Below are 26319 nucleotides of genomic sequence, written 5' to 3' on the forward strand. Positions count from 1 at the left end.
GCATTGCCTGGTTATGGGATGAGTGGCCCAGCACCCCTTTAGGAACTGGAAGTAGTCCATGACCCTTCTCATGATTACAGAGGAGGTAAGTAGCCCAGCACTGCTGCATTGCCTGGTTATGGGATGAGTGGCCCAGCACCCCTTTAGGAACTGGAAGTAGTCCATGACCCTTCTCATGATTACAGAGGAGGTAAGTAGCCCTGCACTGCTGTATTGCCTGGTTATGGGATGAGTGGCCCAGCCCCCCTTTAGGAACTGGAAGTAGTCCATGACCCTTCTCATGATTACAGAGGAGGTAAGTAGCCCAGCACTGCTGCATTGCCTGGTTATGGTATGAGTGGCTCAGCCCCCCTTTAGGAACTGGAAGTAGTCCATGACCCTTCTCATGATTACAGAGGAGGTAAGTAGCCCTGCACTGCTGCATTGCCTGGTTATGGGATGAGTGGCCCAGCACCCCTTTAGGAACTGGAAGTAGTCCATGACCCTTCTCATGATTACAGAGGAGGTAAGTAGCCCAGCACTGCTGCATTGCCTGGTTATGGGATGAGTGGCCCAGCCCCCCTTTAGGAACTGGAAGTAGTCCATGACCCTTCTCATGATTACAGAGGAGGTAAGTAGCCCAGCACTGCTGCATTGCCTGGTTATGGGATAAGAGGCCCAGCCCCCCTTTAGGAACTGGACGTAGTCCATGACCCTTCTCATGATTACAGAGGAGGTAAGTAGCCCTGCACTGCTGCATTGCCTGGTTATGGGATGAGTGCCCAGCCCCCCTTTAGGAACTGGAAGTAGTCCATGACCCTTCTCATGATTACAGAGGAGGTAAGTAGCCCTGCACTGCTGCATTGCCTGGTTATGGGATGAGTGGCCCAGCACCCCTTTAGGAACTGGAAGTAGTCCATGACCCTTCTCATGATTACAGAGGAGGTAAGTAGCCCAGCACTGCTGTATTGCCTGGTTATGGGATGAGTGGCCCAGCCCCCCTTTAGGAACTGGAAGTAGTCCATGACCCTTCTCATGATTACAGAGGAGGTAAGTAGCCCAGCACTGCTGCATTGCCTGGTTATGGGATAAGAGGCCCAGCCCCCCTTTAGGAACTGGAAGTAGTCCATGACCCTTCTCATGATTACAGAGGAGGTAAGTAGCCCAGCACTGCTGCATTGCCTGGTTATGGGATGAGTGGCCCAGCACCCCTTTAGGAACTGGAAGTAGTCCATGGTCCTTCTCATTACAGAGGAGGTAAGTAGCCCAGCACTGCTGCATTGCCTGGTTATGCGATGAGTGGCCCAGCACCCCTTTAGGAACTGGAAGTAGTCCATGACCCTTCTCACTACAGAGGGAGTAAGTAGCCCAGCACTCCTGCATTGCCTGGTTATGGGATGAGTGGCCCAGCACCCCTTTAGGAACTGGAAGTAGTCCATGACCCTTCTCATGATTACAGAGGAGGTAAGTAGCCCAGCACTGCTGCATTGCCTGGTTATGGGATGAGTGGCCCAGCCCCCCTTTAGGAACTGGAAGTAGTCCATGACCCTTCTCATTACAGAGGAGGTAAGTAGCCCAGCACTGCTGCATTGCCTGGTTATGCGATGAGTGGCCCAGCACCCCTTTAGGAACTGGAAGTAGTCCATGACCCTTCTCACTACAGAGGGAGTAAGTAGCCCAGCACTCCTGCATTGCCTGGTTATGGGATGAGTGGCCCAGCACCCCTTTAGGAACTGGAAGTAGTCCATGACCCTTCTCATGATTACAGAGGAGGTAAGTAGCCCAGCACTGCTGCATTGCCTGGTTATGGGATGAGTGGCCCAGCCCCCCTTTAGGAACTGGAAGTAGTCCATGACCCTTCTCATTACAGAGGAGGTAAGTAGCCCAGCACTGCTGCATTGCCTGGTTATGGGATGAGTGGCCCAGTCCCCCTTTAGGAACTGGAAGTAGTCCATGACCCTTCTCATGATTACAGAGGAGGTAAGTAGCCCAGCACTGCTGCATTGCCTGGTTATGCGATGAGTGGCCCAGCACCCCTTTAGGAACTGGAAGTAGTCCATGACCCTTCTCACTACAGAGGGAGTAAGTAGCCCAGCACTCCTGCATTGCCTGGTTATGGGATGAGTGGCCCAGCACCCCTTTAGGAACTGGAAGTAGTCCATGACCCTTCTCATGATTACAGAGGAGGTAAGTAGCCCAGCACTGCTGCATTGCCTGGTTATGGGATGAGTGGCCCAGCACCCCTTTAGGAACTGGAAGTAGTCCATGACCCTTCTCATGATTACAGAGGAGGTAAGTAGCCCAGCACTGCTGCATTGCCTGGTTATGGGATGAGTGGCCCAGCACCCCTTTAGGAACTGGAAGTAGTCCATGACCCTTCTCACTACAGAGGGGGTAAGTAGCCCTGCACTGCTGCATTGCCTGGTTATGGGATGAGTGGCCCAGCCCCCCTTTAGGAACTGGAAGTAGTCCATGACCCTTCTCATTACAGAGGAGGTAAGTAGCCCAGCACTGCTGCATTGCCTGGTTATGGGATGAGTGGCCCAGCCCCCCTTTAGGAACTGGAAGTAGTCCATGACCCTTCTCATGATTACAGAGGAGGTAAGTAGCCCTGCACTGCTGCATTGCCTGGTTATGGGATGAGTGGCCCAGCCCCCCTTTAGGAACTGGAAGTAGTCCATGACCCTTCTCATGATTACAGAGGAGGTAAGTAGCCCAGCACTGCTGCATTGCCTGGTTATGGGATGAGTGGCCAAGCCCCCCTTTAGGAACTGGAAGTAGTCCATGACCCTTCTCATGATTACAGAGGAGGTAAGTAGCCCAGCACTGCTGCATTGCCTGGTTATGGGATGAGTGGCCCAGCACCCCTTTAGGAACTGGAAGTAGTCCATGACCCTTCTCATGATTACAGAGGAGGTAAGTAGCCCAGCACTGCTGCATTGCCTGGTTATGGGATGAGTGGCCCAGCCCCCCTTTAGGAACTGGAAGTAGTCCATGACCCTTCTCATGATTACAGAGGAGGTAAGTAGCCCTGCACTGCTGCATTGCCTGGTTATGGGATGAGTGGCCCAGCCCCCCTTTAGGAACTGGAAGTAGTCCATGACCCTTCTCATGATTACAGAGGAGGTAAGTAGCCCAGCACTGCTGCATTGCCTGGTTATGGGATGAGTGGCCAAGCCCCTCTTTAGGAACTGGAAGTAGTCCATGACCCTTCTCATGATTACAGAGGAGGTAAGTAGCCCAGCACTGCTGCATTGCCTGGTTATGGGATGAGTGGCCCAGCCCCCCTTTAGGAACTGGAAGTAGTCCATGACCCTTCTCATGATTACAGAGGAGGTAAGTAGCCCAGCACTGCTGCATTGCCTGGTTATGGGATGAGTGGCCCAGCCCCCCTTTAGGAACTGGAAGTAGTCCATGACCCTTCTCACTACAGAGGGAGTAAGTAGCCCAGCACTCCTGCATTGCCTGGTTATGGGATGAGTGGCCCAGCACCCCTTTAGGAACTGGAAGTAGTCCATGACCCTTCTCATGATTACAGAGGAGGTAAGTAGCCCAGCACTGCTGCATTGCCTGGTTATGGGATGAGTGGCCCAGCCCCCCTTTAGGAACTGGAAGTAGTCCATGACCCTTCTCATTACAGAGGAGGTAAGTAGCCCAGCACTGCTGCATTGCCTGGTTATGCGATGAGTGGCCCAGCACCCCTTTAGGAACTGGAAGTAGTCCATGACCCTTCTCACTACAGAGGGAGTAAGTAGCCCAGCACTCCTGCTTTGCCTGGTTATGGGATGAGTGGCCCAGCACCCCTTTAGGAACTGGAAGTAGTCCATGACCCTTCTCATGATTACAGAGGAGGTAAGTAGCCCAGCACTGCTGCATTGCCTGGTTATGGGATGAGTGGCCCAGCCCCCCTTTAGGAACTGGAAGTAGTCCATGACCCTTCTCATTACAGAGGAGGTAAGTAGCCCAGCACTGCTGCATTGCCTGGTTATGGGATGAGTGGCCCAGCCCCCCTTTAGGAACTGGAAGTAGTCCATGACCCTTCTCATGATTACAGAGGAGGTAAGTAGCCCAGCACTGCTGCATTGCCTGGTTATGCGATGAGTGGCCCAGCACCCCTTTAGGAACTGGAAGTAGTCCATGACCCTTCTCACTACAGAGGGAGTAAGTAGCCCAGCACTCCTGCATTGCCTGGTTATGGGATGAGTGGCCCAGCACCCCTTTAGGAACTGGAAGTAGTCCATGACCCTTCTCATGATTACAGAGGAGGTAAGTAGCCCAGCACTGCTGCATTGCCTGGTTATGGGATGAGTGGCCCAGCACCCCTTTAGGAACTGGAAGTAGTCCATGACCCTTCTCATGATTACAGAGGAGGTAAGTAGCCCAGCACTGCTGCATTGCCTGGTTATGGGATGAGTGGCCCAGCACCCCTTTAGGAACTGGAAGTAGTCCATGACCCTTCTCACTACAGAGGGGGTAAGTAGCCCTGCACTGCTGCATTGCCTGGTTATGGGATGAGTGGCCCAGCCCCCCTTTAGGAACTGGAAGTAGTCCATGACCCTTCTCATTACAGAGGAGGTAAGTAGCCCAGCACTGCTGCATTGCCTGGTTATGGGATGAGTGGCCCAGCCCCCCTTTAGGAACTGGAAGTAGTCCATGACCCTTCTCATGATTACAGAGGAGGTAAGTAGCCCTGCACTGCTGCATTGCCTGGTTATGGGATGAGTGGCCCAGCCCCCCTTTAGGAACTGGAAGTAGTCCATGACCCTTCTCATGATTACAGAGGAGGTAAGTAGCCCAGCACTGCTGCATTGCCTGGTTATGGGATGAGTGGCCAAGCCCCCCTTTAGGAACAGGAAGTAGTCCATGACCCTTCTCATGATTACAGAGGAGGTAAGTAGCCCAGCACTGCTGCATTGCCTGGTTATGGGATGAGTGGCCCAGCACCCCTTTAGGAACTGGAAGTAGTCCATGACCCTTCTCATGATTACAGAGGAGGTAAGTAGCCCAGCACTGCTGCATTGCCTGGTTATGGGATGAGTGGCCCAGCCCCCCTTTAGGAACTGGAAGTAGTCCATGACCCTTCTCATGATTACAGAGGAGGTAAGTAGCCCTGCACTGCTGCATTGCCTGGTTATGGGATGAGTGGCCCAGCCCCCCTTTAGGAACTGGAAGTAGTCCATGACCCTTCTCATGATTACAGAGGAGGTAAGTAGCCCAGCACTGCTGCATTGCCTGGTTATGGGATGAGTGGCCAAGCCCCTCTTTAGGAACTGGAAGTAGTCCATGACCCTTCTCATGATTACAGAGGAGGTAAGTAGCCCAGCACTGCTGCATTGCCTGGTTATGGGATGAGTGGCCCAGCCCCCCTTTAGGAACTGGAAGTAGTCCATGACCCTTCTCATGATTACAGAGGAGGTAAGTAGCCCAGCACTGCTGCATTGCCTAGTTATGGGATGAGTGGCCCAGCCCCCCTTTAGGAACTGGAAGTAGTCCATGACCCTTCTCATGATTACAGAGGAGGTAAGTAGCCCAGCACTGCTGCATTGCCTGGTTATGGGATGAGTGGCCCAGCCTCCCTTTAGGAACTGGAAGTAGTCCATGACCCTTCTCACTACAGAGGGGGTAAGTAGCCCTGCACTGCTGCATTGCCTGGTTATGGGATGAGTGGCCCAGCCCCCCTTTAGGAACTGGAAGTAGTCCATGACCCTTCTCATGATTACAGAGGAGGTAAGTAGCCCAGCACTGCTGCATTGCCTGGTTATGGGATGAGTGGCCCAGCACCCCTTTAGGAACTGGAAGTAGTCCATGACCCTTCTCATGATTACAGAGGAGGTAAGTAGCCCAGCACTGCTGCATTGCCTGGTTATGGGATGAGTGGCCCAGCCCCCCTTTAGGAACTGGAAGTAGTCCATGACCCTTCTCATGATTACAGAGGAGGTAAGTAGCCCAGCACTGCTGCATTGCCTGGTTATGGGATGAGTGGCCCAGCACCCCTTTAGGAACTGGAAGTAGTCCATGACCCTTCTCATGATTACAGAGGAGGTAAGTAGCCCAGCACTGCTGCATTGCCTGGTTATGGGATGAGTGGCCCAGCAGCCCTTTGGGAACTGGAAGTAGTCCATGACCCTTCTCATGATTACAGAGGAGGTAAGTAGCCCAGCACTGCTGCATTGCCTGGTTATGGGATGAGTGGCCCAGCACCCCTTTAGGAACTGGAAGTAGTCCATGACCCTTCTCATGATTACAGAGGAGGTAAGTAGCCCAGCACTGCTGCATTGCCTGGTTATGGGATGAGTGGCCCAGCACCCCTTTAGGAACTGGAAGTAGTCCATGACCCTTCTCATGATTACAGAGGAGGTAAGTAGCCCAGCACTGCTGCATTGCCTGGTTATGGGATGAGTGGCCCAGCAGCCCTTTAGGAACTGGAAGTAGTCCATGACCCTTCTCATGATTACAGAGGAGGTAAGTAGCCCAGCACTGCTGCATTGCCTGGTTATGGGATGAGTGGCCCAGCACCCCTTTAGGAACTGGAAGTAGTCCATGACCCTTCTCATGATTACAGAGGAGGTAAGTAGCCCAGCACTGCTGCATTGCCTGGTTATGGGATGAGTGGCCCAGCACCCCTTTAGGAACTGGAAGTAGTCCATGACCCTTCTCATGATTACAGAGGAGGTAAGTAGCCCAGCACTGCTGCATTGCCTGGTTATGGGATGAGTGGCCCAGCCCCCCTTTAGGAACTGGAAGTAGTCCATGACCCTTCTCATGATTACAGAGGAGGTAAGTAGCCCAGCACTGCTGCATTGCCTGGTTATGGGATGAGTGGCCCAGCAGCCCTTTGGGAACTGGAAGTAGTCCATGACCCTTCTCATGATTACAGAGGAGGTAAGTAGCCCAGCACTGCTGCATTGCCTGGTTATGGGATGAGTGGCCCAGCCCCCCTTTAGGAACTGGAAGTAGTCCATGACCCTTCTCATGATTACAGAGGAGGTAAGTAGCCCAGCACTGCTGCATTGCCTGGTTATGGGATGAGTGGCCCAGCCCCCCTTTAGGAACTGGAAGTAGTCCATGACCCTTCTCATGATTACAGAGGAGGTAAGTAGCCCAGCACTGCTGCATTGCCTGGTTATGGGATGAGTGGCCCAGCAGCCCTTTGGGAACTGGAAGTAGTCCATGACCCTTCTCATGATTACAGAGGAGGTAAGTAGCCCAGCACTGCTGCATTGCCTGGTTATGGGATGAGTGGCCCAGCCCCCCTTTAGGAACTGGAAGTAGTCCATGACCCTTCTCATGATTACAGAGGAGGTAAGTAGCCCTGCACTGCTGCATTGTCTGGTTATGGGATGAGTGGCCCAGCACCCCTTTAGGAACTGGAAGTAGTCCATGACCCTTCTCATGATTACAGAGGAGGTAAGTAGCCCAGCACTGCTGCATTGCCTGGTTATGGGATGAGTGGCCCAGCCCCCCTTTAGGAACTGGAAGTAGTCCATGACCCTTCTCATTACAGAGGAGGTAAGTAGCCCAGCACTGCTGCATTGCCTGGTTATGGGATGAGTGGCCCAGCCCCCCTTTAGGAACTGGAAGTAGTCCATGACCCCCATGACCCTTCTCATGATTACAGAGGAGGTAAGTAGCCCAGCACTGCTGCATTGCCTGGTTATGGGATGAGTGGCCCAGCCCCCCTTTAGGAACTGGAAGTAGTCCATGACCCTTCTCATGATTACAGAGGAGGTAAGTAGCCTAGCACTGCTGCATTGCCTGGTTATGGGATGAGTGGCCCAGCAGCCCTTTGGGAACTGGAAGTAGTCCATGACCCTTCTCATGATTACAGAGGAGGTAAGTAGCCCAGCACTGCTGCATTGCCTGGTTATGGGATGAGTGGCCCAGCAGCCCTTTGGGAACTGGAAGTAGTCCATGACCCTTCTCATGATTACAGAGGAGGTAAGTAGCCCAGCACTGCTGCATTGCCTGGTTATGGGATGAGTGGCCCAGCCCCCCTTTAGGAACTGGAAGTAGTCCATGACCCTTCTCATGATTACAGAGGAGGTAAGTAGCCCTGCACTGCTGCATTGTCTGGTTATGGGATGAGTGGCCCAGCACCCCTTTAGGAACTGGAAGTAGTCCATGACCCTTCTCATGATTACAGAGGAGGTAAGTAGCCCAGCACTGCTGCATTGCCTGGTTATGGGATGAGTGGCCCAGCCCCCCTTTAGGAACTGGAAGTAGTCCATGACCCTTCTCATTACAGAGGAGGTAAGTAGCCCAGCACTGCTGCATTGCCTGGTTATGGGATGAGTGGCCCAGCCCCCCTTTAGGAACTGGAAGTAGTCCATGACCCCCATGACCCTTCTCATGATTACAGAGGAGGTAAGTAGCCCAGCACTGCTGCATTGCCTGGTTATGGGATGAGTGGCCCAGCCCCCCTTTAGGAACTGGAAGTAGTCCATGACCCCCATGACCCTTCTCATGATTACAGAGGAGGTAAGTAGCCCAGCACTGCTGCATTGCCTGGTTATGGGATGAGTGGCCCAGCACCCCTTTAGGAACTGGAAGTAGTCCATGACCCGTCTCATGATTACAGAGGAGGTAAGTAGCCCTGCACTGCTGCATTGTCTGGTTATGGGATGAGTGGCCCAGCACCCCTTTAGGAACTGGAAGTAGTCCATGACCCTTCTCATGATTACAGAGGAGGTAAGTAGCCCAGCACTGCTGCATTGCCTGGTTATGGGATGAGTGGCCCAGCCCCCCTTTAGGAACTGGAAGTAGTCCATGACCCTTCTCATGATTACAGAGGAGGTATGTAGCCCAGCACTGCTGCATTGCCTGGTTATGGGATGAGTGGCCCAGCCCCCCTTTAGGAACTGGAAGTAGTCCATGACCCTTCTCATTACAGAGGAGGTAAGTAGCCCAGCACTGCTGCATTGCCTGGTTATGGGATGAGTGGCCCAGCCCCCCTTTAGGAACTGGAAGTAGTCCATGACCCTTCTCATGATTACAGAGGAGGTATGTAGCCCAGCACTGCTGCATTGCCTGGTTATGGGATGAGTGGCCCAGCCCCCCTTTAGGAACTGGAAGTAGTCCATGACCCCCATGACCCTTCTCATGATTACAGAGGAGGTAAGTAGCCCAGCACTGCTGCATTGCCTGGTTATGGGATGAGTGGCCCAGCACCCCTTTAGGAACTGGAAGTAGTCCATGACCCGTCTCATGATTACAGAGGAGGTAAGTAGCCCTGCACTGCTGCATTGTCTGGTTATGGGATGAGTGGCCCAGCACCCCTTTAGGAACTGGAAGTAGTCCATGACCCTTCTCATGATTACAGAGGAGGTAAGTAGCCCAGCACTGCTGCATTGCCTGGTTATGGGATGAGTGGCCCAGCCCCCCTTTAGGAACTGGAAGTAGTCCATGACCCTTCTCATGATTACAGAGGAGGTATGTAGCCCAGCACTGCTGCATTGCCTGGTTATGGGATGAGTGGCCCAGCCCCCCTTTAGGAACTGGAAGTAGTCCATGACCCTTCTCATTACAGAGGAGGTAAGTAGCCCAGCACTGCTGCATTGCCTGGTTATGGGATGAGTGGCCCAGCCCCCCTTTAGGAACTGGAAGTAGTCCATGACCCTTCTCATGATTACAGAGGAGGTATGTAGCCCAGCACTGCTGCATTGCCTGGTTAGGTTATGGGATGAGTGGCCCAGCACCCCTTTAGGAACTGGAAGTAGTCCATGACCCCCATGACCCTTCTCATGATTACAGAGGAGGTAAGTAGCCCAGCACTGCTGCATTGCCTGGTTATGGGATGAGTGGCCCAGCCCCCCTTTAGGAACTGGAAGTAGTCCATGACCCTTCTCATGATTACAGAGGAGGTAAGTAGCCCTGCACTGCTGCATTGTCTGGTTATGGGATGAGTGGCCCAGCACCCCTTTAGGAACTGGAAGTAGTCCATGACCCTTCTCATGATTACAGAGGAGGTAAGTAGCCCAGCACTGCTGCATTGCCTGGTTATGGGATGAGTGGCCCAGCCCCCCTTTAGGAACTGGAAGTAGTCCATGACCCTTCTCATTACAGAGGAGGTAAGTAGCCCAGCACTGCTGCATTGCCTGGTTATGGGATGAGTGGCCCAGCCCCCCTTTAGGAACTGGAAGTAGTCCATGACCCCCATGACCCTTCTCATGATTACAGAGGAGGTAAGTAGCCCAGCACTGCTGCATTGCCTGGTTATGGGATGAGTGGCCCAGCCCCCCTTTAGGAACTGGAAGTAGTCCATGACCCCCATGACCCTTCTCATGATTACAGAGGAGGTAAGTAGCCCAGCACTGCTGCATTGCCTGGTTATGGGATGAGTGGCCCAGCACCCCTTTAGGAACTGGAAGTAGTCCATGACCCGTCTCATGATTACAGAGGAGGTAAGTAGCCCTGCACTGCTGCATTGTCTGGTTATGGGATGAGTGGCCCAGCACCCCTTTAGGAACTGGAAGTAGTCCATGACCCTTCTCATGATTACAGAGGAGGTAAGTAGCCCAGCACTGCTGCATTGCCTGGTTATGGGATGAGTGGCCCAGCCCCCCTTTAGGAACTGGAAGTAGTCCATGACCCTTCTCATGATTACAGAGGAGGTATGTAGCCCAGCACTGCTGCATTGCCTGGTTATGGGATGAGTGGCCCAGCCCCCCTTTAGGAACTGGAAGTAGTCCATGACCCTTCTCATTACAGAGGAGGTAAGTAGCCCAGCACTGCTGCATTGCCTGGTTATGGGATGAGTGGCCCAGCCCCCCTTTAGGAACTGGAAGTAGTCCATGACCCTTCTCATGATTACAGAGGAGGTATGTAGCCCAGCACTGCTGCATTGCCTGGTTATGGGATGAGTGGCCCAGCCCCCCTTTAGGAACTGGAAGTAGTCCATGACCCCCATGACCCTTCTCATGATTACAGAGGAGGTAAGTAGCCCAGCACTGCTGCATTGCCTGGTTATGGGATGAGTGGCCCAGCACCCCTTTAGGAACTGGAAGTAGTCCATGACCCGTCTCATGATTACAGAGGAGGTAAGTAGCCCTGCACTGCTGCATTGTCTGGTTATGGGATGAGTGGCCCAGCACCCCTTTAGGAACTGGAAGTAGTCCATGACCCTTCTCATGATTACAGAGGAGGTAAGTAGCCCAGCACTGCTGCATTGCCTGGTTATGGGATGAGTGGCCCAGCCCCCCTTTAGGAACTGGAAGTAGTCCATGACCCTTCTCATGATTACAGAGGAGGTATGTAGCCCAGCACTGCTGCATTGCCTGGTTAGGTTATGGGATGAGTGGCCCAGCACCCCTTTAGGAACTGGAAGTAGTCCATGACCCCCATGACCCTTCTCATGATTACAGAGGAGGTAAGTAGCCCAGCACTGCTGCATTGCCTGGTTATGGGATGAGTGGCCCAGCACCCCTTTAGGAACTGGAAGTAGTCCATGACCCCCATGACCCTTCTCATGATTACAGAGGAGGTAAGTAGCCCAGCACTGCTGCATTGCCTGGTTATGGGATGAGTCAAGGCCTCTCCCCCCCCCCCCTTCTTCCCCGGCGGAGGGGAGGAGAGGGAGGACAGGGCGTTTTGCGTCACGACGCGTGCGTGCGTGCGTCCTGACGCGCGCGGGTCACGTGACTGCAGCGTCGTCGCTAGGTCGTTTCCTGTGATGGGAACCGCTCGCTGCCTCTGATGGGACCCGGAGGATCCTCGGAGTAACAGGAAGAGCCGGGGCTGGAGACGAAAGGCCTGCACCGAGCCACCGCCGCCCCCTCAGCAGCAGCCCCTCCCGGAGGAGCCCTGACCCGCACGGCCCCCGCCCGTAGCCCGCACCTGCCCTCCCCAGGCGGCAGCTCCTCCGAGCCTGGACCTGCGGCTCAAAGGTAAGCCCGTGCCCCCGGGAGGGGGCGCTGCAGGGGTGCATCCCTGGGACCCGGCAGGAGGGGTGCAGCCGCACACTTCACTGACCCCACTCTGCACAAGTAGCCCTCCAAGCATGGGGGGGGGGGCTGCAGAGGGCCGCTGCACGGGTCCTGCAGGGTGCACAGCTCCGTCCCTGTGCAGGAGCCCTGGGGGGTGCACCCCCGGTGGGAGCAGAGCCCCCAGGGCCGGTGCACAGCTCCGTCCCTGTGCAGGAGACCTGCGGGGTGCACCCCCGGTGGGAGCAGAACCTCCAGGGCCGCTGCACGGGTCCTGCAGGGTGCACAGCAGTGCAGGCATCCTACCTTGCTAAATGCACCCCCCTGGGCCCACTGCAGGGCCCACCTCTCTACCCATCCAGGCTGCAGATGCTTTGCAAGTCCCACCCCTCTGGATTGGGCAAGCCTGTGCAGCGGTGACTTGCGCAGTGACCGCCATGAGAAAGTAAAGCGGCTATTTGGCAACTTAGGAGAATGCAAAGACAGGAGACTTGGGACGGTGGCTGTCAAAGCTGCTCTATACGAAACATGCACAATAGGACCATCCTAGACTTGGGGATGAACTCCCAGGACAAGTGTTAAACACACCATGCAGTACCAAGACACCCCCACCGCCTACGTAATATGGTCAAATGAATATCGTGCCCTCTCCTGCTCCATCATCCGAGGATTATCAGCAGCTCTTAACCCAACGTAATACCAGCCAGGTCCTGCTTGCAAAGTGTGACGTGCACAGGGCAAGTGCTATTGAGCTGAGACTGTCGAGCATTCAAGAAGCTAACAACTTTCCAATAGGCTCAACCTGACAACCTAGTAATCCAGGGGTATTTCGGCAAATACGGGAAGAGCCTGGTACAGCCACCTGACCTGCATTTCCTTTAGTGTTATGTTGCGGTGCAAAAAGCATGCAGGGGCAAAATGTTTTTTTTACACTTAAAAGTTTATAATTAATTAATGTTATTAGAAACATCACAACACAGTAATGCAGTTACACAGGGCACCTTCAGCCGTTGAATCTCCAAATGTTTGGATCTACAACTCCCAGTGCTCCAGATAAGATTTTGAGGTGGGAGTATTTTTACTCCCCATTTTTAAACTTTGAAAGGAAATGTCATTTCAAGCGAGTGAACATTAGTTTTGTACTTTCCAAGAGAGTAAAATGCATGTGACATCCAGACAATGCGTGCAAAAACTGTATGGAAATCACTACTATGCAGCAGCTTTCTGCATTGTGACAGAATACACCTTTCATTATTTATTTAAGGTCTGACCATTTGATTTGTCCTGTGTATATTGAAATGCTAAAAACACAAAAACCTAGTCAATTAGTAAAAGCAAACCTGAATTGTATTGTATTCTGTTTTGAGGTTCGATAGCAGCATTGTATTTTGATGTTTAATGAAAGTCCTCACATCCTGGAACAATTACTACCTAGAGGTATGTCTAACCTATGATACAACAGTGCAGAGGCAAGGACTTCATGCTAAATTCTATACCTAATCTTATGATCAAATTGTTATCCATATAGCGATTTTGGCAAAGCGATGTACATAGAACGTATTTATCACAATGATCACCAAACCGAAGATGGTGACCTGGAAATGCTGAGTTGGCCTTGCCGAGATTAGAACCTGTAATCTACAGATCACGCACATATCACATTGAGTGCTCAAATGGCTGAGCGTCTTATTGGCTAACCTCCGTCAGCGGTCGTTATTAATGCTCACAGTGCCTAGATGTTAGACAAACCATGCATGAAGCACTAAATTTAAATACCTATCTGGATTATCACAGGGATAGGCTTTACTGAGTTTCTAATTCAATTACAAATCTAACTTTCATTTTGTAAATTTAATAGTAGGATTTTGTTTTTGTATTTTTTTTTGTATTTTTTTTTTTAGCAGTGCTTGTACTTCCTGTTCAGGTTTTGGAGGTTTTAATTGTAGTCTTGAAGATTTGAGGGGCTATAACGCCTGTGATTGATGTAACGACACTCATTCACCCTTGAGCAAACTCTGTTGCCACTGACCATTTATAATAATGTACCCCATTGACTGCAAGGTTGAAGGGAAGTAAACTAGCCTGTGCATTCTCCTCATTTTACACACTATTTTTATAATTGGAGTGTACATTTAAATTAAAAGTGTAAAACTATCTGCCTCTGCATGATTATATACAGCACAGGAACTCAGAAAAATACAATTGTGCAATACTGGTTTGCTTTCACTGGGCGGTGGGGGGAGCATACTTTGTTGCAAAAAGATTAATTCTCAATTGCAACTTAGTTTTCCATCTTATTATACAATACTAAAATGCTAGGAAAATAAATATGCTCAGTGCTTCTGTTTTCTCCATGAACATCTACACACCACACAGCAGAAGCTGAATGGAAGGAAACCATTCCTTTTATCGCAGTGTCTGGTTCCTTTTTTTGAAAGGCTTCATAAATAAAAATTCTTGTTTCAGGCTTTTCTCCTTGGCTTGCAATTACATCCATGTAGATAACAATCTAAATAGGCGTTCTGGTTTCTGTCCAGTAACTTGCCCTTTGCACTGCTATCTGTTCTAAACCTGTGTGTTAATGTATGCAGGATATTAAAGCTGTCATATTGACAAGATTTTCACGCGTAAAAAGGCCTGGTACGCCCCTTATCTGGAGGCCTGACAACTCCCATCAGCTCTAGCTTGTATAGTCCGTGGTGAGGGATCATGGGTGTTGTAGTCCAAAACGTCTGAAGAGCCACAGGTTGCAGATCTCTGCGAGAGAAAGGCCTGTTTGCAAATACAAAAACAAATAGTGCAGGTCTATCTGTAAGTTTGTGGCAGTTTAAGTGAGGAAAATGTGAGTCTGGCCCTGTGTTTTGCGAAAGTAACAAGAGATCAATAATTTCTGTGAAAAGCAGGCAATGCAGAAGCCTTCAACGAGCCTTGCGAGAGGAATTGAAATGTGTTTTTCAAGTAGGTGCATAGTAATACTGGAGGAGAGAGGGGTGCACTTTCTTAAAGCAGCAAGGACTCCATCTGTGTCCCATGCAATCATAGGTTGTTTTGTAGCTCCTCTTTCAGTTGCATTGTTGATGGAATGAAGAATTGTCTTAGTATTTTCCACCTGTTAGGAAAGTTTCCATTCAATGTGTAATTTTCCCTCCAGTTGTGTACCCCCCAACTTTTTGCTTTGTTTAAACACCCTAGTTTCACTTTACCAGAGGAGCACAGCCCTCAGCTGCACTACTCTGGGCATTCGCTCACTTTTTATGGGGAAACTGACATGCTCTTAAGACAGTCAGTGCTGGGAGACTTTGATTCCCTTAGTCCTTGTCAATGTTGCAACTTTTCTGCAACATGTAACAAGTGTACAATGTACCTTACAGTACAGTGCAGTACACTTGGGTCTTCCTGTCATTTCTAAAGGACCTAGTAACTCTCGAAGGATTTTTTTTTTAGAAGTGCAGATGTGCCTTGGACATTGCTGGTGGCAGCATATCTTTTAGTGTATTTTTAACCCTTTCCTGCCAGGTAAACCGTGTTTGGCGCAGTTAGGGTGCCTGGCTCCAAAATGGCCATGCCACAAGGTTCTTTATCCTGTCCTTTGGCCATCTTGCCCCTTCATCTTCCCCAGGTCGAGCCGACCCGGGTCAGTCCTTATTTGTCATGCATTTTCCCGCAAAGCCCCAATCTTTCGCGGGCTTCTGCATGCCTTGAGTTTGCGCCCCCAGGATGTGGGCTGGCCTGTCTAGCTCCAATACACATCCTGGGTGCCAGAGAGTCTGGAGTGCTGTGAATGCCTTGGATCACCATGGTCCATGATTGGTCCACTTATGTTGTGCCTGTGTGTGAGCAGATCTTCGTTTTGGCATAAAGGAGACTTTGGATAAGAGAAGGGCCCCAAACACCCATACCATGTCGATCTCTGGAGTTCTCACTGAACGAAGGATGGGATCCAAGTATCCTGAAACTAAGAAGCCAAGTCGACTAACTCCTGGTGATACGCTGGACGGTTTGGCACCCTGAGCCCGCTGTCGTCCTGCTGGACTCCTCTGCATCCGGTCGTCCTAGATGGTCTGCGAAGACACTTCGACCCATTAGAATAGTCGGAGCAACTATTCTCTGCACCTTCATCACAACCTGCAAGTACGCCTTTTTGAAAGGCCCTGGGCCAACCAGTGGGTTGACCAGCTTGCATAGGTCCTTTCCCATGATACCGCCGCCGTTTCGCGGAAGCCCTTAAGACGTGGTACATCGCAAGCCCTGTGTTCACGGTACTCTCACGCCGAATTTTGTATAGTTTTCGTTCCCAGGTCTGGAGTTAAGTTAGTGTACCTGAACAGGAGTATACACTGTTACCGTGTCGCCCAGCCGTGGTGACGAACTTTGCAAGTTCATTGCAGCTGTGCTCCTCTGTGTCCTGAATCCTGCTACAACGGAACTGGCCTGCTCCATCCACCAGGAGCGGAGAAATCGACACTGTCCCATTTGGGAATCAACGCTGTGTCTTCGTCACTGAAAGCTGCAGAGCCGCGCAATTGCCGCATTTGAACCTTCAGCCGAAGTGGACTCGACTGCCGAAGTTTGGTCCGGAGTGCGCCGGGGGTCAGTGAGTAATTGCAACCCTAACCAGTGGCCCCTAGTGCATCCATCCATTTTTATGCACAAGTGGTCCCTGCAGGCCCCTTTCAATTGCTAGTGCGAACTATTCCCGTACTCTGGAACCTGCTCTGCCCTGTTGGGGAAACCCTCCATGAATAGTGGGAACTTATTTTGCATCAGCTCACCCACCTTCCTGAGCTGCTACAGACCCTTGAAGAGACCCCGTTTTGCCCAACTGCACTACCGCATGCGCCAACATTGCAAGTACATTTGAGCAATAGGCTCCGCTCTTCTTAGGTATTGGACTGCCTTTCAGTCAGGATTGTGTTTGATGCAGAATGGCCTAACACTATTTGCATTACCTGCTTCCTTCCCTTTTGGGTTGTGGACCCATTTCGTGCATTAACCCTTTAGACCCCATTGGTTTTGTATATATGTATATTGATAGGATTGTAAAAAAAAAAAGTAAGGTGGATGTTCCCAACTTGGGGAACTCCCGTCCCCTGCACACTATCCAAGATCTGTATAAACAGAAAAATAATTTGACAATGAGGTGTACTCTCATGAGACAATGTAATGTAACACTGTCATCTAGAGTCACCAAAAGGACTTCATATGTTTTTAGGAAAGTTCATAAATTCTTAATTTGTTATGGGTCAGATTGAACAACAATTTCCAATCAAAACATAATGTAAATAAGTACAGTAACAAGATTTTCACACAAGAATTTGGTTTTAATTCATAATGCGATCACCCAACGCGTTTCGAGATTTCTCTCTTCATCAGGGGTACATAATTCGAGAATTTTCATCATTTCTATGGAAAAAATGTTTTTTAGAATAAGTAAAAATTTGTAATCAACAATTAATTCAACATTCAGAGCTTGAAGTTTCAATGTAAACAATGACAAAGTATCCTCATTATAGTATATCCTATCTCAACCATTTTGTAAGGAACATTTTTTTTATATAGTAAATTGCAATTTTATGCATACTGTTGTGAATTTATTTTATAAGTAATCCTACAATTTAGAGAGTGTTAATCTAAAAAGAGTTAGCTTTCTAACCTTGTGTGTAGATTTAAAGGTTCCACTGGTTGTCTTGTCCCTCAACATCAAAAAAAGGACTGGTAAAACAAATGCACGTAGTTGCCTATGGAAAGGAAAGTACATAATGGCTTGAGAGAAGTATATAATTCAAAGTTTTCGCAAAAGTAAATAGTGATAATGCTTTTACTGTGGTGAAGAATTGCAGAGAATTGATAAACATTTGTTTGTTTGGACAATAAGACACTTATAATTGCTTGGGCATATTCGATCTGTCTATGTTACTAAGTTTAGCAAGTCTTATCTGTAAAGTGTATAGTATATAAAACTATTAAAAAAAAAAAGTATAGTAAACAATGCCGCACTACGCGTGCGCGTCCCCCGAGAGGACTACTTTTTTAAGAGCACGCATTTGCGTGCCTACATCATTGCTATGACGGTATACGGTATAAATAGTAAACACACACTGCAGGCCAACAAGCTCCAGCGCGACGCGTCGGCTACTGCGTTTGCTACAGCGTCCCGCGCTTCTTCGTTTCTAAGTAAGTCCTCATGAGCACAGGCTCATACAGCCACTACTCTGTGCTTTATAAGCACCTTACTAAAACGATACTTACTTATCTTTGCAGTTAAGAGGCGTCCGCTCAGTGACACTTAGAATGTTCACGTTGATCTTCCTGTTACCAATCTACCTCCGCCTCCTGATTGACGTTTTTTACGTATCCCTAACAGGTTAGCCTTTCTCTTTATAAACACGTCTTTTTACAGATAAAACTTGCTAAACTTAGTAACATAGACAGATCGAATATGCCCAAGCAATTATAAGTGTCTTATTGTCCAAACAAACAAATGTTTATCAATTCTCTGCAATTCTTCACCACAGTAAAAGCATTATCACTATTTACTTTAGCGAAAACCTTGACTTATTATATACTTCTCTCAAGCCATTATGTACTTTCCTTTCCATAGGCAACTATGTGCATTTGTTATACCAGTCCTTTTTTTGATGTTGAGGGACAAGACAACCAGTGGAACCTTTAAATCTACACACAAGGTTAGAAAGCTAACTCTTTTTAGATTAACACTCTCTAAATTGTAGGATTACTTATAAAATTCACAACAGTATGCATAAAATTGCAATTTACTATATAAAAAAATGTTCCTTACAAAATGGTTGAGATAGGATATACTATAATGAGGATACTTTGTCATTGTTTACATTGAAACATCAAGCTCTGAATGTTGAATTAATTGTTGATTGCAAATTTTTACTTATTCTAAAAAACATTTTTTCCATAGAAATGATGAAAATTCTCGAGTTATGTACCCCTGATGAAGAGAGAAATCTCGAAACGCGTTGGGTGATCGCATTATGAATTAAAACCAAATTCTTGTGTGAAAATCTTGTTACTGTACTTATTTACATTATGTTTTGATTGGAAATTGTTGTTCAATCTGACCCATGACAAATTAAGAATTTATGAACTTTCCTAAAAACATATGAAGTCCTTTTGGTGACTCTAGATGACAGTGTTACATTACATTGTCTCATGAGAGTACACCTCATTGTCAAATTATTTTTCTGTTTATACAGATCTTGGATAGTGTGCAGGGGACGGGAGTTCCCCAAGTTGGGAACATCCACCTTCTTTTTTTTTTTTGTCCAGTACCGACCCAGATGCCAAGGTTGAGATATTCACCCCTGCACCTCAAATTTTCTTAAAATCAAATAACTTTAAATACCCAGAATTCTACAAAGTTACCTTGATACAATTACCATCCTAAATAGAGGTGTGCATAGTGTTGAACATACAGTTCTTGTATTGATAGGATTGTGTTCGCTTAGAAGTATTACTGTGATTTTCTTATTGTGTGTTGAATCTCAAAGGCGTTGACATAAATGTATTTGTATTTTTAATATATATACACCTGACTGGGAGTGATTTGTAAGTGTCCTTTACTCTGTGTGCTCATTGAGGTCTTTCAGTCACGCTCGCCCCTCGTGAGACCTTGTCTTGACCGCTGCCAATGCTACCTTGATTGGTCTGACTTGTCCAGAAGTTTACCCTGTTCCAAGAAACTAGGCTGGCCTTCTGAACTTCTGCCCACCAGGTCAGAGTTCAGAAGTCCGTCTTAACACCACCTCCTGTGTACTTAAGACAGTAAATATGTTAGTGTGGTTGTTGCATCACTCTGCGCTTATCACTTAGTGAGTTGTAGGTTTAGTCCTTCGATGGAAGGGATGTCTTATGGTATCCCCAGACCTTATTTTGAAAACATAAACAGTGTCGTCCCTGAATAGCGGCTGTCCAACTTGGTTGCAATTATTTGACTTGATTCTGGTAATTGTGTATCAAATTAAAGATGTATTATTGATTCACGTCTTTCAACCCTAATGCCAGTAAGTTTCATCTCTGCCTTAATCCTAGTAAAGCAGAGATCCTTCTCATTGTGACTCCTGCTCCCGCTTTCCCTCTCTCACTCTGGCCGCTCTCCTTGGGTCTGCCCTTTGCCTTTCTTTGAGGCACAAATCCTGGGTGTCATCTTCAACTCCCCTTTCTCTCCTCACATCTAACATCTTCAAGAAGTCCCACTACCAGCTGCACCCCTTCAAAGGTATTCTTCGCTTTCTCACCTTCCGCCAGAAGCTCACTGTCTCCAGAGCCCTGGTCCTCTTTAGGCTGGACTACTGCAACAGGCATTCTCAATCTGCCTTCCGCTACTCTCCGCCCTCTGCAACTAATCCAGAACAGGACTGCAAGACTTATCCTTGGCCTCAAGTTCAGGGACCATATCCCTCCAGCCCTGAAATCTCCCGGTGGCTGCAAGGATCAACTTCAAAACCCATTGCATTGTCACATGGCTTTCTAGGGCTTGGGCCTACACGACATCCAACGCTCTCTTCCTGAATACCTTCCTTCACAAGACCTTCGCTAAGCTACCGCCATCTCTCCAAGGGTAAGACACTTCTCCAGGCAAAGAGTGGGGGATGGATCTCTCTCCTCTGCAGGTGCCTCCTTCTGGATAGGCCTCCCTACCCCTCTCATACTTGAGCCAGACCACCTGAAGCTCTGGAAGTAGCTCAAAAACTTCCTCTTCTCTGCTTTCTCTCTCTCCCTCCCCCGCTCACCTACCTGACTTATCTGTTTGCGCACCGACTGGTTGCTTGGCTACCCTCAGAGTCTCACTGGGTACCAACCCCTGTCTTGAGCAGTCACCCCTGCACTGGCTATGGGCCTTCCAAGCACTTGGGGGCTGTTACTGTAACCCCTACAGTCCTATGCTTCCTTGCACTTACCCAGAGCCACGCTGCCTTGTGCTGCACTTTACCAGAGCATTGCTGCCGTTTCCCTGGCACTTCTACCCCTCCCCTTCCCCGTGCCCTTCTCGTTCTCACACATGCACAATCTGAATGACACAAGGCCTAGTAAGATCGTTTGTCTTGTCCTCCTTCTGTCTTCCCGCGTCGTGTACAGGCACATTATAATGATTTATCATATAAACACATGCGGTCCTCTTCAAGACAGGGCTTAGGATTGATTCAAGTTAATTAGAATCAGTATTCTCCAAAATTCTTCTATCTGGGATTATGATCCCTCTCTCTCCTAATTGAGCTCCCGTTTTACTGAAGGGCAACAATCTGCTGGTTTTCTGCGTTTATTACGATCACAGACCGTAATACATGCAGAATTTTGGAGAAGACTTAGTTTCTAATTAATCAACTTGAATCCATAAGCACTGTCTCGAATGTGGTCAAAACACTTGTCGGCATAGGGGCGCAACTGAATCAATATTGCATCTTCAATTTGATTTACAATTTACCAGAATCCAGTCAAATAATTGCAATCAAGCTGGACAGGAGCTATACAGGGATGATGCAGTGAATAATACTTATAAGACAGACCAAAGGGGGCCCCTTCTATGCGCCATGGTGCTGCAGACGTTTGTCTTCATTCGTGCATGCTGATGCCTTTCCTGTTTGGACTGGTTAGTCCATCAGTGTTATTGTGTGAAAGTAGCTTCTTCATAGCAATGTAAACTGTGTTTGTGCTGTCCATGATTTCATACTTTTATCATGCTTTCTTCAGTATGTGCTGAACGCCAAATATTCAACAGGGCGCCTGGTTAATGCCTTGCTCTGCCCAGGTGGGTACTCTTATATAGAAGAACACAAATGAGCAAGGTTATGGGAATCTGACTGCTGAAATAGAGTAACTGAGTCCTGAATTTGTCACAACTTGACTTGGTGAACACAGAACTGCAAAAAAAGTCTGTATACACCAGTTGAGATTTAATTTGTGTGCAGTTAGTGTCAAGATACACTTCAATTTATAGAACATAGGATATTCAACATTAAAACATACACGGTATAGTACCCGAGTTAAATGAATCAAATGACAAATATTTGAAATGGCAAATTCTTTTGCTTCTACATTCTCTATAGGTTCTTTGGGAAGGAAACTAGAGAACTTAGTGAGGTAATAGTCGGGTAATGAGCACAGTTGTGTGGAAACAATATAGTGTTGAACAACAAAATAAACAAGAAGTCAACACGACAGTGTTTCGGCTATTTTAAAGAGAAGGTTGGTGAGCTCTTGTGGTGTAGGTCTTCATCAGGATGAAATATTCTGGTGAGTGGAGTATCCTATGTAGTCTGTTGAGGTAAACGGACAGAGAATATGTCAGGAGTCAGTGTGGTCTACACAGTCTAGCAGTAGAAATGTAACTATATACATATGGCGAACAAAGGGATTCTGGTGCTTACCGGATCCGAAGAGCACAGTGGCTTAAGGCATCTTAGTGTCTATGTGCACTGAGGTGGGTAGGAGATTCATCTTCTGAAAGGCAGCCATTCCTGTCAATTAAGATCGTGGAATGGTCAGTGGGGCTGTTATTAGCCATATTTTAAAAAGGAGGTGATGCAGGAGTCGTGTCTTACCTATAGGGAGCCTCTTGATGCAAATTCTAGTAGAAGGCAACGTAATTGTTACGGTCAGTGTTCCGGGAGAGACCAATGAGGGAAGGTCACTGCGGATACAGCAATAAAAAGAGAAGGGGACTAAGTGGATAGCCAGGTGTTGGTATCAACGAAGTCAAAAGTAGTGAATATTGTGGTGGTCGTCCATGGTGGTAGTCCCTGTTGGAAATCCGGACTGTACTCGTGCATAATTGTAAGTGTACATGCCCTGGTGGAGGAGGACAAAAGTAACGTGTGGGGCGCTACAACGTGGTAGTGCTGTCTATGTGAGGAGCAATTTGTGTAGCCATCCAATACAGTAAAAAATGTGGTCAGTCACTGCATGCTGGGTGGTATGGACCGCTAGTGTCAAAATGCTGGTCAGAGTGACCGCGAGGTGCGAGGCAGGTGCCCTGCGTGGAGTGTGCTGTTGAAAGAGGCTCATGGAGATAGTATTACAACAACAAATGAGAGCACGGCGCTCGGCGGGTGACTTCTGAATAGTGAGCTGTCCCGTGGTGCTAAGAGACTCGCTGTGAGCGTGAAAAATGCAGACGGCGAGTGACTGAACACTAAGCATATTTCATAGTTTCATAATATTCCCATATCTTTGCATGTATGAAGGTCACAACATCAACAAAATCGATTCTTTCATGTGGAGTATTGCTAATTGCGGTTGTTGGAGTAGATGTTTTCGTTTTGTGCTGGTGGTTGGACCGACTTAAACCTTTTCAGTCAGCTTTTTTGCCGGCAAAGACACATCATTATCGAAGCTCAGTCTTGTTGCAGCAAAGAGTTCACGGAGCCCTAATGTCTCGGGTTAATGTACTAGATCAGTGGTCTGCACACTTTGGCTCTCCAGATGTTAGACTACAACTTCCAGCATCCCTAACCAGCATAGTCAATGGCTAGATTGCATTGGAATTCTAGTCTGATACATCTGGAAAGCCACAAGTTGCAGATCCCTGTACTAGATGCTGTGATTGGCCTAGAAAAGTAGTTGAGCAAATGGGGATCGGTCTGCTCTTGACTGTAACGGGCCAAGCACTTTTATTTTGAGCAAAGATTTTGTTTGTCCTTCTTGACAGGATTCTGCGTTCATGGCGCTAGGATCAGATCCTCCTTTGTGTTTTGAACACCTCATATAATCTAATAACACAATACATCTGATTACCATCTTTTCTAATACTCCAGTCCACCAGTAGAATACGCCATTTGTTTATCGCAGTATCCTAGTTGTGCGATCCCTCTTTAGAGTCACAATGATGTTTGCAACATACTTGATGCTTGTTCAGACATATGGGGAAGTGCTGGTAATATTTGCAAGGAACTTGGGGTTGGTCACCCTGAGTTGCCTGGGGGAAACCAGATGTGGACTCCCTGCTCACTGTGCTCATAAAGGCACAGCTTCACCTCACTGATGAGGCCCGACAAGGCTGAAATACGTATATGGGGGTTGCTGGTGGTACTCTTCCTCAGAGAGGAATTGCCATAGCATTTTGGTGCTGGACTGCCTATGTAGGCGGGACAAAGACGGATATGCAAATGGCTTATTTCCCATCTGTGAAAGGGACAGTGAGCAAAAAGTGTGTGCTGCAAACTCTCATCTCAGAACAGGTTATAATGCCATGTTCTTTCTGGAGAAGAGCGCCTGCTACCTTTTTTCAAATATGTGTTCCAGGGCGTTGTATTTTGTCTACTAAAAGTTAAGTAACATTGAAAGCTCTGTTTTGATGTTTCAAGTGCTTCTCTGACTCGAATAACGCAAAATGGAATGTTCTAATTTCCCATACGTCCTAGTATCCTTTTTCAGCACTCTTGGAATATTTTTGAATCTCATTCTTTCAAAACACTAATTCTGCAGGATAGTGTGCCATCATCCCAGAGTAATGATTAAAGTTGAATGCAAATAAATATCCAACTATTCTTTCCACTTATGAAATGTGTGCATCCCAGTCACCACATCTAACAGACCTTATTACTTGCAGCAAAGGTTCTGCTATTGCTATGTAATCTGGGGAAGCCTATTCTTGAACACAGTCCTTCATTCTTTCAGACCCATTACATTTCTCCATGATTGCTAGCTGATCCTAAAAACTGCAACGTTAACATTTGGTTTGTAAATCTTCTCCCCCATAAAACATGTCGGCGCGTGTGCTTCCATATGAATATTTCCAAGAAGCAGGCATGCAGTGCAATGTGTGCCTTTTACATCCATTTTTGGCAAGCCTAACCTGTTTCCCTTTGATCTTTTGGTGTATAGTGTTCTCATTGTAGCGGCCATCCCATGTTTCAGGAATAGCGGATCCATCTAACGATCAACGAGCCGATAGTATGATATAATACCCTTTGGCTCAGATATTTGGGACATAGAAGGAGGTGGAATTCTGTCACATAGAGGCTAGTTTTTGTAGTGAATGATTGAGCATGCATGTCAATTCGGCATGCGTGTGATTTGGCATGCATGTATCGTTCAATGTTATGGACTGTGATTCATCTTTGTCTTAACCTTCTTGATTACGAGTCATCACAGCTCCTCCAAAGTTTCCCTTTCCATGATACCTCCTCCAGGAACGCCAAATGATCTGTCGGCATAACTCTTCCTTCTGCAAGGTACAGTGGTACGTATGCCCCTCCATTGTCTTCCATGCAGCATCAAACTTCACTGGCTAAACCCAGACAACTTCATTATATTCTATCTAGGAACCCAAGTCATGCATAAGCTGCACCAGGAATTAGATCCACCTTTTTAGAATGTATCGTTGGGCCAACTTTGGGAGTTCATGTGTGCGTCTTAACCTTTCAATATATTATTGATATTTTACTTGTATCGTGCTCATACATAAGTGTTTCAGAGGGCGGCAAGGGAGGGGAACAAGGGAGAACAAAACCAAGGTCTTACTAGGCCCAGTGATGTTGAGAACATGCAAGTGCATGGTAGAGGGAAAGGGGAAAAGTGCATGGGTAAGGGGTAGAAGTGGAAAGTGCAGTACAAAGGAAAAACAGATAAATAATAAAATAAAAAAATAATTAGATGCAACAAATAGTGGTAGTGCAGCCGGCAAGTGCTGGGATTAAGGCAGCGGACGGGGTATGTCTGATTGTGCAGGAAAACAAAAGGGGTGGGGGGCTGTATGGTTACAGAAACAGACCCCAAAGCAAGGGGTGGCCCGGAGGTAGTGCGGGTCGGTGGCAGGGTGAGCAGGTATCTGGGCCCGGAAGACAGAGGGTAGGCCATGTGCACAGTGCAGAGAGAACAGATCAGCAGGGGAGAGGAGGGGCAAAGCCAGAAGCAAAGAGGAAGGTCTTGAGGTGCTTCCTGAACCGGAGATGGTTCTCCTCAAGTTTTAGAGTGGGAGGGAGGCCCAAGCCGAAGACCAAGATTTACCCCCAGCTCGTTTCTTTGAAAAACGACTGACCCTGAGGGAGTTGGAGGTAGATGAGTGAAGAGCTTGAGAGAGGAGGTATTTACGGAGGGAAAGCTGATGGTATTTTGGACCCAGCCCCCAGAAAGCGTTGTGAACAATGCAGAGAGTTTTGAATTTAATCCTTGCATCCATTGGGAGCCAGTGGAGAGATTTAAGGGATGGAGAGCTACAATCCCAGGGCTTGAGGCCAAGGACCAGTCTCACAGTCCTGTTCTGGATTAGTTGCAAAGGGCGAAGAGTAGAGACAGGTAGATTTAAAAATCGGATGTTACATTAGTCCAACTTAAAGAGAACAGAACTAGGACAGTGAGCCTCTGGGGAAAGGAGTGAAAAGGTAGAATACCTCTGATGAGGTGCAATAGGAAGTTTGACTTTTTAGAGACATCAGAGATGTGAGCAGAGAAG

The 26319-nt window shown here is 48.1% G+C and overlaps 1 protein-coding gene across 4 annotated transcripts in view; it reads left to right on the plus strand.

The window, feature by feature from the left end:
- The first annotated feature begins 11615 nt into the window (after positions 1 to 11615).
- PPP2R5E (protein phosphatase 2 regulatory subunit B'epsilon) overlaps positions 11616 to 26319 on the plus strand; it is an 890208-nt gene continuing 875504 nt past the window's right edge. For 2 of the 4 annotated variants that reach the window (XM_069638243.1, XM_069638244.1), the window contains exon 1: positions 11621 to 11861. The gene's annotated coding sequence lies outside the window, so the exon portion shown is untranslated. Of the gene's footprint in view, positions 11862 to 26319 lie in introns of all 4 variants that reach the window. The other 2 variants (XM_069638241.1, XM_069638242.1) reach the window with 2 other exon arrangements.

This window comes from Ambystoma mexicanum, chromosome 14, assembly GCF_040938575.1.
Source record: "Ambystoma mexicanum isolate Mex_15411 chromosome 14, UKY_AmexF1_1, whole genome shotgun sequence".
Lineage (NCBI taxonomy): Eukaryota > Metazoa > Chordata > Amphibia > Caudata > Ambystomatidae > Ambystoma > Ambystoma mexicanum.